This window comes from Eschrichtius robustus, chromosome 2 (genome assembly GCF_028021215.1).
Source record: "Eschrichtius robustus isolate mEscRob2 chromosome 2, mEscRob2.pri, whole genome shotgun sequence".
Lineage (NCBI taxonomy): Eukaryota > Metazoa > Chordata > Mammalia > Artiodactyla > Eschrichtiidae > Eschrichtius > Eschrichtius robustus.
The window spans coordinates 29,397,766-29,414,009 of NC_090825.1; positions in this window are offsets into that span (position 1 = coordinate 29,397,766).

The following is a 16,244-nucleotide window of genomic DNA, read 5'->3' on the forward strand; positions in this document are numbered from 1 at the left end:
AATTAGCTTAACTCTCTTTACTCAGCGAACTTTTCATGAGGAATTAAACTATCACTAGAAGACCTCTAATGAAGTTCCATATGGTTATGATTCTGTGACTCCTACTTGACAAAAAAACTACAAATATTCACCCATGCATTCGTTTTCTCAATACCTATTGAGTACCAATTGTGCACCAGGTACTATGATAGTGCTATGGAAATGGACAAGGCATCAAGCTTTTTTTCAGAAACTCCCCACTTAGTGAAGGACACTGACCAATAAACAGGTCATTACTCCCCATTACCATGAGCACTTAGGAGGCAATGCAGCAGAGGGACGACTGAAGTGTGTATGTGTTCAATATAAGAGGACCATCTAGCATTGGAGTCAAAGTAGCTTATGGAGTCTGTTTCTCCGAGATAGAATTCAGTTTTCTCTTACTGGGATGCTTTTGAGAGAGTCTTTCTAGGTCCAGACTAACTTTTAGAGTTTGGCTCATTCCAAGGTATAAACATCATCTCTAAATTGTGTTCTTTGGGACAGATTAGTATAGCGCTTAAGAGGATGGGTTTGGAACCATACAGATCTGCATTCTCCTTAAAATAGCAGCGTGGTCCTGGGAAGTTATTTAACATCTCAAAGTCTCAGTCCCCTACTAACTAAGGTTGTAACAATTAAATGAGATAAAACAAGGTGCTCAGCACGTATTAGCAATGACGGTGGTGATGACGACGACGATGATGTAGGATAGTGAGCCCGGTGCATAGGCACGTGCTAATTGGCTCTTTTAGGAACCATTGCTAATCGCAAGCCTAATTAGAGTTGTCCTTCCCTCACTGCAATGCAGCCCTTCAGGGAATTGCTTTTTCACTCGTAGCTTTCCTACTATGAGCTGTATTTCTCTCTCCTTCCTGGGGTTCTTTCCACTCACCTTTCAGAACTTTCAGACTTTTCTTTTGCTAAAAGTACTCATGATTCCCCACCCTCACTGATGGTCTTAGCGATTCCTAACTGTCTGCTAGCATTAATAATGAATTCTTACTTTGCATCATAGTCAATCCCTTAAATGTTTCATAAACAAACATTTCTTGTAATTGCAAAACATCTACCTAGAAAGTTGAGGGAAAGGAGTAGGTGGCACCGGTTTCTTTTTTCAGTGTTAATCAGAGAAAGACTGAAAGTGATGCTTTATGACTAAACTTTTGAAGAAATGAGACTATTCAAGTTGATGAAGTCTTTGTCTGGAGTTGGTGGGTAGTGTTAAGTACATACTTCCAATATTCTTTTTTATTATTGTAACTAAATTTTTGATTAAATTTTCCAAGTGATGAAATTTAAAATTTCCAAATAACTATAAATTTAAACATAGTGAAATATACTTTGGGATCACGTTTCTCTATTCATTTGTGAATGTGAAGCACAGTGATGAATTATCATCTTGAGGACCAAAAAGGAGAAAATGTTCTGCGCAACAGTGAGCCAAAATTGATGGGAAAACAAAAGGGGAAGAAAACTCTATCTACATTCACAGAAACTGACAATATGGGGGCTTCCCTGGTGGCGCAGTGGTTGAGAATCTGCCTGCCAATGCAGGGGACACGGGTTGGAGCCCTAGTCTGGGAAGATCCCACATGACGCGGAGCAACTAGGCCCGTGAGCCACAACTACTGAGCCTGCGCGTCTGGAGCTTGTGCTCCGCAACAAGAAAGGCCGCGATAGTGAGAGGCCCGCGCACCACGATGAAGAGTGGCTCCCGCTTGCCACAACTAGAGAAAGCCCTTGCACAGAAACGAAGACCCAACACGGCCAAAAATAAATAAATAAATAAATAAATAAATAAATAATTTTTTAAAAAAAGAATTCCTTTAAAAAAAAAAACTGACAATATGACAATTTTTTTAAATCTTTTTTTTTTTTTTTTTTTTTTTTTTGCCAAATGAGGGGCAAATAAAAATTCACATGAGAAGAAAAGATAACATGTAGGAAATACTTGTCTACCATAAAGTGTTGAAATAAATTCAGATTGTAGCGAAGACTGCTTATTCCTACCCTCTTTCTGTCAGCAAGATGACTTTTTAAAATCATTCCAGAGATGGAGCAGCTTTGTTCCTTCTTCCCCAGCTACCCATCTCCTCCAGCCTTGTGGGGCCAGGTTAACTTGGAGACAATGCTCAAGGATTGCATCTGTTGTCAAAGGCAAGTTTGTGTGCCTGACACAGAGTGAGGCCAAACAAACCAAAACATAAGAGTTTGGAGCAGAGAAAGGTTTATTGCAGAGTCAAGCAAGGAGAATGGACAGCTTGTGCTCAAAAAATCCAAACTCTCCAATGGTTTTCAGGGAAGAATTTTTATAGGCAAAATTTGGGGTGAGGGCTGCAGGGGGCATGATTCTCTTCTGATTGATTGGTAACAGGGTAGTGTTCCATGAATCTCAATCATCAGCCTTCTGGTTCCAACCAGTCTGGGGTCTCAGTATGTAAGTACTATCCTCTACCTGGTTGGGGGCCTTATTTCCTGTAGAAGAACTCAAAGATATATTTCTATGTATATTCCTTGAGGAGGAAACCCGGACTCTGCTTTTTTTTCCCATTTGTTTGGGGGTTTTTTTGTTGTTGTTTTGTTTGGTTTTGGTTTTGGATTTGGTGTTTTTTTGACTGCTCCTTCTTTGTTTCTGCATCCCCTCAGTTCCCTAATTAGAAACTGTTTGAATCTGCCTTTTGAAACTCAGGGAAGGTCTCAGAGGTTGTATGAAGCCTATTTCCTACAAAAAAGAAACAAGACAAGGAAAGGATTTGTACCCAAGAGGGCCCCCAGGGTCCTGCCTGATTTCAAAAATAATGGAATAAAGAGTAAAATCATTTAAAACTCATAACCTAATTTTTTTTTGTTTTTTACTAAAAAAAAGTTAATGTGAATTCAGTTACCAATATCTTGATATAAGACTAAGGGTTTTCGGGGGTTTTTTTGTGTTTTTTTTTGGTATAGATTCTCTTATTGGAGTTTGGTGTTGTTTCCCATGTACACTCCCAAGGCTTCACCCAATAATTTCCAGTTTATATTTCTTTTAAATGGACTAATAAGCTAATGATACTTGTGAAACTGAGTAAAGAATGTGTTTAGATGTTTATGATTTTTTCCTTACAATCATTAACCTTTGTCCTGCACCTAATTTGATTGAAATATTTCAATGCAATGAATGAATCAACTTTTTTTTGAATAACTCTGTTGACTGAAAAAAAATGCACAACATGAGAGTTGTGAGTTAAATTTTATTTGGGGCAAAATGACGACTATAGGCCGGGAGACAGCATTTCAGATAGCTCTGAGAAACTGCTCCAAATAGGTAGGGGGGAAGGTCAGTATATATGTGATTTTGGTGAAGGGGGAGTGCATGCAATCAAGTACATAGTTTTTGAAGAAAGTTACTGCTAGTCACAAGGAGCAAATGTCACCATGAAGAATTCTAGTGCTTTTCTAGATATTAAGAGATGCAAGAATTGGGCTCATAAAATCTTCTCCTGAAAATATCTAACTATCTAAAGACCTGTTCTGCTAATTTTTCCCAGAGCACAGAGTGCCTCATTCCTATTCTCCACCCTGAACTCCTTTCAAGGGATGTTGAAGGTCAGCAGCTACAGCGGCTCTTGATTTAATCCTTATAGAGGTAGATGGCAAGTGCCAATTTGTGGTTGACAATTCAAATGTGTCTTCATAGAAATAACAATTTGTATATTGTATTAATAGTTCATCAGTTCATGTAGTGTGTAACTAAAGTGTGTAATTACGATGAGTACATCTGGCACAAACAATGTGGCAAATACAATTTATCTTCGGTAAATAAACAGCTCTACTGGTCAGAGCATCTGAGATGGTCAGTGTGCCCTAAGTTTATGTTTACAGAGCAGAGAGAGACCATTGGTTAATCTAAAGGGTTAGTTATGGGAAGTGTGTGTTATCAATGCTGTTATTACTGTCTGTTCTCCCTCTTTGCACACACCTAGGATAGAATGTACTAAACACTATAATCAAAAGAAGAGAGGACAGCCGAGTTTTGCCTTCTTGGATCAGTTTATCAGTTACTGATACTGCTGTACCTCCTGCATTTCATGTCAAATAACAAGAGGAAACGTAAAGGGAGCAGTGCCAAATCTTCAATTAGACAAAGAAGAGAGTCCAAAGTAGAGGGACAGGATAAATAAGTTGCAGAAATAAACAGCCTTTTTAAGAATTTAAATTGTCACTCTTGAGTGTTCACTGCCCCCCATCTCTTTCTCCTTTACTATTGCTGATAACAAAACTGCTAGAAAATTAAAAGCTCAGATGCATCTTCTGATTTCTTTCTTCAGTGTATTCACATTTACTCTGTAACTCTACAGCAATGACTTTGGAGATCATCTAGTTCCTTGTTTTTCAGTCAAAAGCTCTTAAGAGTGAAATTTTCTCTTCAAAGGAAAATTTTAAAAAGAGTTGCAATATATCAAAAAATTATCAAGGGACCTGGACTAATTATAGAGGAAGCAGGTAGTGCTGTTGCCACCCTTTCTCCGTGTCCCCTGAGGACCTCCACAGAGGCCTAGAGCTCTGTGAAAGCCATCAAATACCTTTCATAACCTTGCTCCTGCCAAACAGCCAGTCTGAAACTAGTCACATCAAACACACACACACACACACACACACACACACACAGAGTAAAGGCATTGATAGCCAATATAATTTTACTGCAGATTTCTTGAGAATTTGGAGCAGAGCTATCATATGTTACAACACACCATAACATAGCCTAAGACTCTCAGTTTATCCAAAGTTTTACGCCATACGGCAGTTGTCACATCAGCTCAGTGTATCTTTCTCTGTCGTTCATCCCCCATCCCCTTCTCTTCTCTGGCTGCTCAAGTTCTCCACATCCACGCCCATGTTTCTCCCCACACACATACAACAGCCATTTCTTTCCTTAAGGAAAACAGAGCAAGTCACCTGTCCACCAATACTAACACCTGGTTCTCAGCCACACGTGGTCACCGTGCCTTGGACCAAGTGCCTGGAGAGCCAGCCACCATTCCTTCAGCTGCACACTAATCTTGTCCAATTTCTCAGACCCAAAGAGAACACCTCAGTGTCCTATTTTTCCAATATGCTTTCCGCCACGCTTGTAGCTACCATGAAATAAAATGCAGTTTCAAAGAAGAGAGATCACTGTCCCCTGTGCACATCTGTGAGTTTATTACTTAATGTGAAAAGAGAGATCCCAATCTCCCTGGAGTCCCCTGAACAATATATAATTTTTCAAATCACATCATCTGAACTATGATTCATCTCTTCCTCTACTTGTGCTGTGATTCTAGCTAATCAGACTAGAATATTAAAATATGACTCTCTTGTTAGTAATACTTTGCCTAATTAGATATCAGAATGGGACTTTATGGGATATTCTCATGGAGATATTGCCCTCCCCTCTTTGCGCCTCTCAACTATTCGCTTAAAATATTTACACTCATGATAAATTAGAAACACATTTGACAAGATCAATGAAATTTACACAGACTTTTAACTAGACCAAGAAAAAAAGAGTGAAGACTCCAATTACTAAAATCAGGAATGGAAGAGGAGACGTCACTATTGATCTTACAGTAACAAAAGACTTATAAGGAAATACAATAAACAACTGTATGCCAATAAATTAGATAACCTAGATGGTGGACAAATTCCTAGAAAGATGTAAACTACCAAAACTGACTCAAGAACAAATAGAAAATCTGAATTACCCTAAACAAATAAAGAGACTGAATTAGTAATTTTAAAACTTCCCACAATGAAAAGCCCAGGCTTAAGTGGCTTCACTGATAAATTCCACCAAACATTTAAAGATTTAATGATAATTCTTCACAAAGTATTCCAAAAAATAGAAGAGGATGGAAGACTTTTCAATTTATTGTCTGATGCTGATATTACCCTATACCCAAACCAAACAAAGACATTGCAAGAAAACCAGACAATGTTCAGTATGAATATATATGCAAAAATCCTCAGCAAAATACTAGCAAACTTGAATCCAGCAATATAATTAGGCCATAATCAAGGAATGGAAGTTTGGTTTAACATCTGAAAATTAATAAAAGTAATATATCATATTAGTAAAGTAAAGGACAAAACACATAATCACTTCAATAGATTCAGAAAAAGAATTTGACAAAACACGACATGCTTTCATGATTAAAATACTCAACACAGTAGGACTCAGAAGGAAACTAGTCAACCTGATAAAGGTTATCTAAGAAAAAGCCATAGCTAATGTCATGTTTAATTATGAAAGACTGAATGCTTTTCTCCTGTGATCAGGAAGAAAAGGATGTCCACTCTCTCCAGTTCTATTCAGCATTGTACTGGAGATTCTAACCAAGGCAATTAGTCAAGTAAAAGAAATAAAAGTGTTTCAGTTTGGAAAGAGAAAAGTAAAACCATCTATTCACAAATGACATGATTTTGTATGTAGAAAATCCTTAGAAATCCACAAGAAAAAAATAACTATAAGAGCTAATGAGATCACAAAGATTGCAGGATATTCAATCAATATTCTGAAAGCAATTGTATTTTTTTTAACAACTTTATTGGAGTATAATTGCTTTACAATGGTGTATTAGTTTCTGCTTTATAACAAAGTGAATCAGTCATACATATACATATGTCCCCATATCTCTTTCTTCTTGCATCTCCCTCCCTCCCACCCTCCCTATCCCACCCCTCTAAGTGGTCACAAAGCACCAAGCTGATCTCCCTGTGCTATGCGGCTGCTTCCCACTAGCTATCTATTTTACATTTGGTAGTGTATATATGTCCATGCCACTCTCTCACTTTGTCCCAGCTTACCCTTCCAGCAATTGTATTTTTATACAAGCAATTAACAATATGAAAAGGAAATTAAGAAGACAAGTCCATTTACAAGACCATCAAAGAGATTAAAAGGCTCTGGAATAAAAATAACAAAAAAAGAGTGTAAGACTTTTACACTGAAAACTACAAAACATTGTTGAAAGAAATTAATAAAAACCTTAAAATGGAAAAACACCTTTTATTAACGTATTGGAAGACTTAATATTGTGAAGATGTCAATACTCCCCAAGTAGATGTTTAGTCAGCTTAATCCTGTCAGATTTCAGCCTCCTTATTTGTAGAAACTGGCAAGCTGAAGTGGATCCTAAAATTCATATGGAAATGCAAGTGTCCCAGAATAGCCAAAACAATGAAAAAAAAGAACACAACTAGAGGACTCATACTTCCTGATTTCAAAACTTACCACATAGCTACAGTAATAAAAACAATGTAGTACTGGCCATGGAAAATAACCTTATACAGTATTTATGGTTAATTGATTTCAGGCAAGAATGCCAAGACAAATGAAAGGAGAAAGAATAGTCTTTTCAACAAATAGCCTTTCCAAAGATGGTATATACATATGCAAAAGAATGAGGTTCTTTTTCATTTTGTATATGGTAGAATTCTGCCTAGAGAAATGGTGAGAACTTTGGGACAGCTGTTATATTCTGAGACTCCCTCAATAAGACTTTTCAGTAAGAGATCCAAAGGCTGCCACTAGCCTGGCCTGGAGTGAGGGTGAGGGGTGATGAGAGGTGATGGAAGGGCTTGGATGATAGGGGTGAGAGTATACAGATAATGATAAGCAGTGAGGAACACTCACATGTTCTCCAACCAAGCTGTGGAGGAGTTTCTATGACTGTCTCTAGAGAAGGTACCAAGTTAGGCAGGCTAACTTAGTTGGAAGTCCTGATTCAGAGAGGGCCTTCTCTCCTTGTCTCATGCCTATGACAATGTTGCATGTGAGAACAATGGTACATGTGACACAGAATGGAGGAAAGAGCAGGACAGCACAGCAGCCAGGATGGCGGTGGACCAGCCCTGCATCACTGGCCTAGGGGCTCAGGTATTTGGGAACACTGAGAGGATATAGCTGTCCTAATTCTTCTTTAGATGGAATTTATTTGGGAGTGGAGTGGGGAGAGTTTGGGCCATTCCCAGAGGAAATGAAAGCAGGTAGGAATGACCTTCAAGGACAATGGGGGTTTTGAGGTAATGTTTGCCAGTCAGGATCGATGGAGGCATGGGAAAGCAACTTGAGTTGAGTGGCTGTTAGTCAATTGCTCATTACACTTCATTAGGAAATCTAAACAGGGAAAAGAAAGCTATGCTCCCTAAACTCCATTTTTTAAAAAATTTCTTAAGATCCCTTTTCAAAATTTCAGTTCCACTAAACTGTGAGAAAGAGATTAGCAGCATGTATTGAGGATAGGGAGGGGCCAGAAGCGCTAGCATTCAGGGTCAGCAGTCAAAGCTGCAACCAGCTCAGCCTGTTAGAAGGAGCTGGCAGAGAAAGAGAAAGGCAGTGGTTCTCCATCATTCCTGCATCCAGAATCTCCAGTGGACTCCCCAGCCCCACCCTAGCAGATGTTGAGGCTGCAAATCTAAGATAAGACTGGGCAGGCTAAGTCTTACATGTGCCACAGGTGAGTCTGATGCTCAGCCAGGATTGAGAACCACTAGAAAAGGAGATTCTAGAGCGACGTGGTCCCCAACCTTTTTGGCACCAGGGACAGGTTTCGTGGAAGACAATTTTTCCACCGACGGTGGGGTGGTGATGGTTCAGGCGGTAATGTGAGTGATGGGGCGTGATGGGGACCGGTACCGGTCTGAGGCCCGGGGGTTGGGGACCCCCATTCTAGAGTCAGGGAGTCAGAAGCAACAGTGGAGGCTGACCCCTTGACCTGACCTTTTTGTGTCCAACCTCCCACCTCCCGCTTTAAGCCAGACAAGCACTTGTTCTTAACATCCTTGAGGTCACAGACCTCTTGGGAATTTGGAGAAACCTAGAGATCTTCTCCATGCTTTAAAAGAATCTATTCTAGTGTCTTCCACAAGATTTACTTTTCTTTACATACAACCATCTCCGGAAACTCAAACCATAGTTAAGCATGGGACCCAACTATCATTTAAACATATGAATTTTATTCTGAATTGGCCAAGGTCAAATTTTTCACCGTTGGTAGACTAGGGACTCAAGGTAAAAACAAAACTGAGTTCCAAAAATAAAGGATCACATCTCTTGAACATCAAAGCATTCTTTGATGTCGGAAAAATAGTGCAATCTCCATGTGGACAGAAACAAAGATAAGTTGCAGTAGAAAGGGAAGGACATCCAAGGCTCAACAGAGCTCATCGGGAATCTCTTGTTTTCCAGAAGCTCTCACAGAACCAAACCAATTTTAGGTAACATCCAAACTCATCTACCTGCAGCAATTAGAAGAACTCCACCTATAAAACTGCCCTGTGACCTCTGAAGCCAATGCTTTAGGCAGGCATTTAAACTTGGGCTTGCTTTACTTTACTTCTCTTTAGTAAGAGAGGGTCCATATAAAGAGTCTCCTAAACACACCGCCCCACTTCCAGTTTTGAAGTTCTACTGTTCAGCTACATTAATTCATTCGGGATTTTCTCCTTTCCCTGCTCTTCTTCTATGGTTGACTTTTGGTTTTGTCTGGGGTTTGACATGAGTGATGGTTTTGTGATGTCATGCCATCAGGCGAGTAGCCCTTGAGCCCACGGTTCTCCAAAAGTGCTTTTTCCCCTTTCTGGCATCTTTTGGAATGTCGTTTTACCCAGACATCATGCACATTATCTCTCTACAATGTCATCTGCTGAGGTATCCGAGGTGCTACCCAGCCGCCAACATCTCCATGCATGTGAAATCTGTTGACAATAGTCCTTCACCCCAGAGCATCTGTGTCATATCTGCACAGCTGTCAGAAATGCTGAGAGAAACCTCAGGCTTCTCCCTGGGGCTTTGGGACACACAGAGACTCTGAGATTAGCTCAAGCCTTTCTGCATTGGTACCCTTGGCAGACATCTCTACTCTGCTCTCCAGTGCCCTAGTGGTTTAGGGAAACCCGTGGGGTTGGTCACCTCCCAGCATGCAAGTGAGAAGTGGAACATAGGTTCCCTCTACTCGTGAATGCCCCAAGCCTCTCCAGGGACCTTCTCCTTCTCCTTGGATTTACAGCCCACTGCGGGGAGGTGTTAGGATGCTGGGCTCCCTGCCTGCCTCTGCCCCTTTATTAGTCTACATTTCTCATAAGTGTTCATCAGCACTCAAGTCTCTGTTTTCCACTGTTTTCCTCCCCTTTTCCAGTTAGATTCTCTTTATTTAGTTGAGAGAGAGAGAGAGATCTGGATTGGCTCAGGATGAGGGAGGGAAGGGAGAAGTGTCTGACCTGGCAAACAGTTGTTCCAAATCTTTCCTGTCTTACGGAGTGTGGCTTTTGAAATAGAAAATCAGGAATTTAAAGTCTCTGATTCCTAGTATCACAATTTTCACTTGGGGTGTTGGAAACCTGCTGGAGGAAGGGGTAAAAGTTAATGGGAGGGGAGACATGTGGTTTAACATTTTACAGTATCATTTGCCACATTTGTTACCCTCTTGATGAAAGCAGATGGTGGAGAAAATTTACGTGCACTAAATACCTATGTGACAGGCACTGAACCATGTACTTCAACCACAGAGTGACCCTCAGAATTAACTACTATTGCCCCATTTTGCAGATAAGGCAAGTGCAGGCGAGCGGCACTGGCAGGGACAGAATTGGAACTCAAGTGTGATTCTGAGACCATCGCTATTCACTAGAATTCAGAGATTGAAAAATTTGAAGCAGCATAACTCCTTTATTTTTCAAACAAAATCCTACACAGATAACTACACTATAAAACAGGTTTTTGTGCAGGAGGAATGTTACCATTCTGACCCAGAGTACTCTCATTTTGTTTCCTTCAGGTCCATGGTGAGGATAAAAGAACAGGATTTTCATTTCCCTATTTCCAGCCTCTTCTGAATATCCAAGGCTGTACTTTTCTTCTTCTCGGGACTTTGCAATTACCTGAAACTTTTTGGGGGGAAAAGCCAGACCATCTTAGAGCATTGTCCTTATTGGGCAGTCGGAGGGGAATTTGATGGCTGTGTTGAAGTGAAGTCCTCACTGGCCCCATGGGAAGGACATATGGCGGAGCTCTGAGTTATGCGGTGTGTGGGGGACCCCAGAGTGGAGAGATGGATCTGTTTCACCTTGCAAGGAGGCCCTAGGTATTGGTGGATGCTTTGCAGCTCTGGGCTCCATCACTTCCCACCTGATTTCCTCCAATTGCTCCCTCATAGCCTGGGAACCTGCCCTCTTTTCCCATCCTTCTCTCTCTTCACTTCTCCCCCAATATGAATCCTTTTCTAGTCTGAGGGATGGACGGAATGGTATTTTCGGGGCCAGAGAAGTTGATAATCCTTTCTTCTGTGACCCTATTTATGCCACTCTTCTCTTTAACTACCTCCAGGGCTCAGGATTTTGAAATTCAAAATCCTGGAAGAGATTCTTCTCTTTGGTGTTTTCAACTGGCATCTTTCTTCCCCAAGAGTTCAGAATGCCTGGCTCTTGCATGAGGAGCAGGGGATAAGAAGAGAAAAAAAAAAAAAAAAAGGGAAGTAAAACCCATGGGCCGGGGTAGGGAGGAACAGTGATTAATATTTCCAAAACACCACCATGCTGGGGCTAGTCCCATAGCATTCTGGCTCAGCCTCCTCCTCTTCCTTCCCACATCCTTATGAAGGTCTTTATGAAGGACACGCTGGAAACTTGGGCATAAAACACTGCCCAGAATGACCTGATATGTTACTTAAAATAGATTTTTTTTCCTTTGGGGGAGACACTGTAAAATAATCAGGGTAGGCAAAATTCAGATACCCATAAGGAACTGGAAAAACTGAGTCCTTTGAGTGAAAAAACAAGTACAAGATGTGCACTGGTATAAAGTCTAAAGTTCCCTGCCTGCCCCTGCCCCTTTATTATTCTACATTTAGCAGAAAGAAATCCCATCCTCTCTGCTTCCAGCAGTGGAAGAGAGTTTAGCTAAGAAAGCACACAACTCGCTCAGAGTTAAGGAATAGACTATGTCGTTTGTAGAGAGGAAGAGAGTTGCTTTGGGAAAGGCACAAGCAGTGTTTACAAAGGAGAAAATGGTGAGAAGTCTCCCCAGGAACAAGACCAACCTCCCTCCTGTCTCAGGGCTGGAATAAGAAAGGACTGCCTTCTGCCATCTGCTCCTGAATAGGGAAGGTAGGACCAACCCACGTGCTCAATGCGTGAGTTGCACTGTTGGACATACCTCCCCTCACCTGCCAAGACTGAGGGGAGAGAACTGGCCAAGATCCTGCAGTGTCTCAATACACAGAAACCCAAATCAAGAGTCTCAGACACAGCTGCCCGGTCTCTCAAAGTCCAGAAGCCCCATGATGAAAAGTCAACTGCTTTGGCATGGTATCCCCCTCTGGGTCAATGTGTGGGAATTTAAATTTTTGAATCACTGACCCTTTTGAGATTCTAACAAAGGAAAAGGACCTTTTACCCCTATATATTGCTTAAAGTTTCAGGAGATTCGCAGATGGAGTACACAGATTTGGAACCCTGGCTTTAGACTTTTGATTCTCTTTAAAGCCTCTTGGGATCAGAGATTGGAGATCAGAGAAAATGGCCCTGATATAAGCCTTAAAAGTCTTACTTCCCCAGTGGCCAAGTGCCAGCTCTGCCCTGCCCAGATTTAGTGCCACTCTCCTGATAGGTCATTTCAAATACTTTAATCCCAAGATGGAATGCCTACTCTCCCCTCCTACAGGTGGAGAGAGATACTACTACCTGCGTTCTTCCTCGAGCACAATTTTGCAAAACTACTGAGTGTACAGCTCTTGCAGAGGCTACTTGTTCTCCCCAACATTCATTCTTCCCTTCTTCCTTTTACTAATAGAACCTCTAGTTTTAGTTGGGGACATAGTTACCCCTTTGCAGACTACCTTTTCCTTTTTCCTTTGCAGCTAAAGATGGTGACTATTTTGTGGCCAATAGGATAAGAGAAGTGATTGATATATGCAACTCTCAGATCATGTCCTTAAAAAGGAAACTGATTCCTCTTCACTTACTTGTTGTCTCTACTTCCCAAGGGCTGGAGTGGGATCATGGTGCTGGTAAACTAACCTCAAATCTGTAGACACAAGCAACATCCCAGGAAATAAAAGAGTAGGCTGGGTTCCTAACTAATGAACTCGTGGAACTGCCTACCTGCCAAGGATCATCCACTATGAAAGAGTAATAAATTTGCATCTGTCTTAGAGCCACTGTATTTCTGGGCCTCCTTGTTTCAGCAGCATGGCCCAAGTAATACATACAAAAACCATGAAAACATGTTATAGCCCATTCCAAAGTCTCCTGAGGCTGGTAAGGAGCAAGCATAAAGGCTTACATGTGGGTAAGCCAAAATAGGAAGTACTTTCTTGAAAAGTTTCTGGAAGTGACAGTTGTATCTTAAAAACTTGGCCCAGAGTCAAATCGTATGGGAACCACGCTGCCTCTCTGTGGCAATTCCATGAACTGTATCAGTCAGGGTCACTTTTCACATGGACTTTGCATATTCCACTTGGGTCATCAGAGGATGCCAATGCTGTTCTTGGAGCTGCTGGGATCTAAGAGGGCAGGGGAAGCATAAGATGTAGAATTGAGGGCTCTTGCCAATTTCCCCAGTTCTTGGGAAAACACCACCCAATTCCCAGTTGGGTTTGGATGCAATCAGCATGGCAGTCCTTCAGAAAGTGTTCTGTGGGAGGGTAGGAGCTCACCCCAAGGCAAAGAAATCTGTGCAGGGCCATGGGCCACAGTCTAGGATGGTGTCAATCCAGATTTTTCTCCATAGCACAGTAGGACACTGTGTCTGACAGTTATGAGCAGGAGCCTGCCATGGACCGTCTCAGGACGGGCCTGAAGAGAAACTATGTGCTGTAGGTAGACCCATGTCCTGCCAGATGCCCGCAGAAGCTCCGGGGTCTGCAGCCATGGCCAGAAGGCGTGCCACTTTCCCGAAGGACCGGCACTCGTGATCACATTTTTATCAAAATGTGGGCATGTCCTGGCATCAAACTATTCACTTTCTGGCAAAGAGTGACCAGTTGATTCTCAAATATTCCATTTTTGTTGCCTCCAAAGACAGAGACTAAAATCTTGTAAAGACAAAACAGCTCTGGCATGTCAAACTCTGCCCAGAAGAAACACAAGCAACAGCAAGTCATGAGGCTGAAGATGTGGGGTAAGGAGGAAAGGGAAATGAAAGAAGAGCCACAACAAGGAAAATATTGTGCTCCTGGAAATGAAACTTCACGATGCTGGGACTCCCCCTTAGAAGCCTGGGGCCTGACTCAGCACACACTGATAAAATGCTAAAGACGAATGACTTAGGACTAGGGCAAAGTTAGATGTCCCCGCAGCCTTCTTCACCTACCTGACACCCTTGGGTGTTTTTATTTCTCTATTCCCATAGCGCTCGGGGGTCCCCAGTCACTCCACTGAGCTCACCTGGGTTTCTCTTTTCCAGCAGAAGGCAGGGCCAATGATTGCTTTCCCTCTTACGGGTAAAATCTAATCTTTAATTTTAAAAGGTAAGTGACAGTGGGCAGAGGGGAAGCTAATACAGATTTCAAAGAATGTATTTTGGGACTTTTTGAGTATTTTTTCCAGCGTTGGATTTTGCCCAGTATATTCCTATAGCAACATACTGCCTATTATTACTATTGTTGCTGTGTTTTCACTTTATTTTCCTTTAATATTCAATCTCAAGGTGAGTGACTTTTACATCTTTCTCATTTAGGATAAATTACTAAATGCTTGGGGCTATTTTATAAGATTCATCTAAAAACTGACTCAGAGAAATACTTTTGCTTTTGAAACAGTTTGTTTCCCAAGGGTGTTGAAAGAGGCAACACATTGGTATCTATCCCACTAACTCTATAATTTCCGTCAAGGATGGAAATAAAATTTCTCTTCCTAAGAGAAGAGTCGAGATAGTGAAGATTAGCAATAAGTTAAGCTCTCAGCCTGAATTTGCTCAGCAATATCTTTGTCCTTATTGACTGGGGAAAAAGAGAAAACATGGGACTTCCTGGGGGGGACTTTTACCAAGTGAACAAACAAGAAACAATCAAAGAGTGTACACAGTCCTCCAACTCAAACATTACAGAATTTCAAATCTTGCTAGAAGGTCAGTTCTCTGAGCTCTTTAGGACTCTAATCGGTTATACACAGAGGGCACGTAACTTATCACAGTATGAAAATAAAAGAAAATCTTCTTTGTGTGCTTTGTCAGCTTCACAAGTGGTCCAAATGATCACAAAAAAAGGAAGAAAGGAGAGATGGGATCAACTGATCCTGGGAGTCTTACAAGGTCACTCTGTTCTCTTTGTATATGAGAAATAATAAAATGCCTTTGCTACGATTCACCACGTCATAGGAACTCCAGAAGCTAAAGGAAGACAACATCAGAAAGAAGAGAAAGTTAGCGATGAGAAGAAATGATGAGAGAAGAGGAGAAAATGTAAGCTCCGATCAAGTTGCCCCATCAAAGACTGCTTTTTGCTCAGATCCTGATTCCACAGTTGGAGGTTCAGGTGCCTTGAGCATCTTTCCACATCTGCTGTTCTCATCTCTCCACTCTCCCTTCTCCCGTAGCCAATAATGACAAGGCAATATAGTAAACGTCTCCATTTGGGTGGGTAGGTTGAGTAAGGCAGTTCCTCCTCAGCTTTTCTAAGCTTCCAAAGATCTGGGTAGAGAAAGTAGAGAAGGTACCACTGTTTCCCCAGAATGTCTAGAAGGACGAAGGAGGCTTCTCATTTCTTTGAGCGCCCCACACCTAATCTAGGTTTCTCTCTGAGGTCCTTCAGCAACTCCAGCCCCACCCAAAGAGAGTAAGTACACCCGTGGAAATCCCCTGAGCAAACTAGCACATGCTGTACCAAAATATTGTGTCTTGGCTTTGTTCTTTTACGTCTTCACAACTAAAGGAAAGAGATACAATCAAAATGATAGTCCACTTAAATGATAAACAAGAGAATTTAAAGAGACATGACCCAGTTACTCACCCGTGGAGTGACAGTCTGTGAGCAGTTCACGGGGTCTGTGTTGGTGGATGGATATGATTTGTGATTTCTCTTTGAACACTTGTTCATGGAAATTTATAATTAGAGCTTTCTTGAAAGGATATTCAGCTCAAGACGCAAAACACACTAATTTTTGTGAATCAGGCTTATGATTTTCTAACTGAGCATTCAAAACAAAATCAGAGACGAGAACACAAATTATTATTTGAGGCACAAAATTGTCACCGTTTCTTTGGTTTG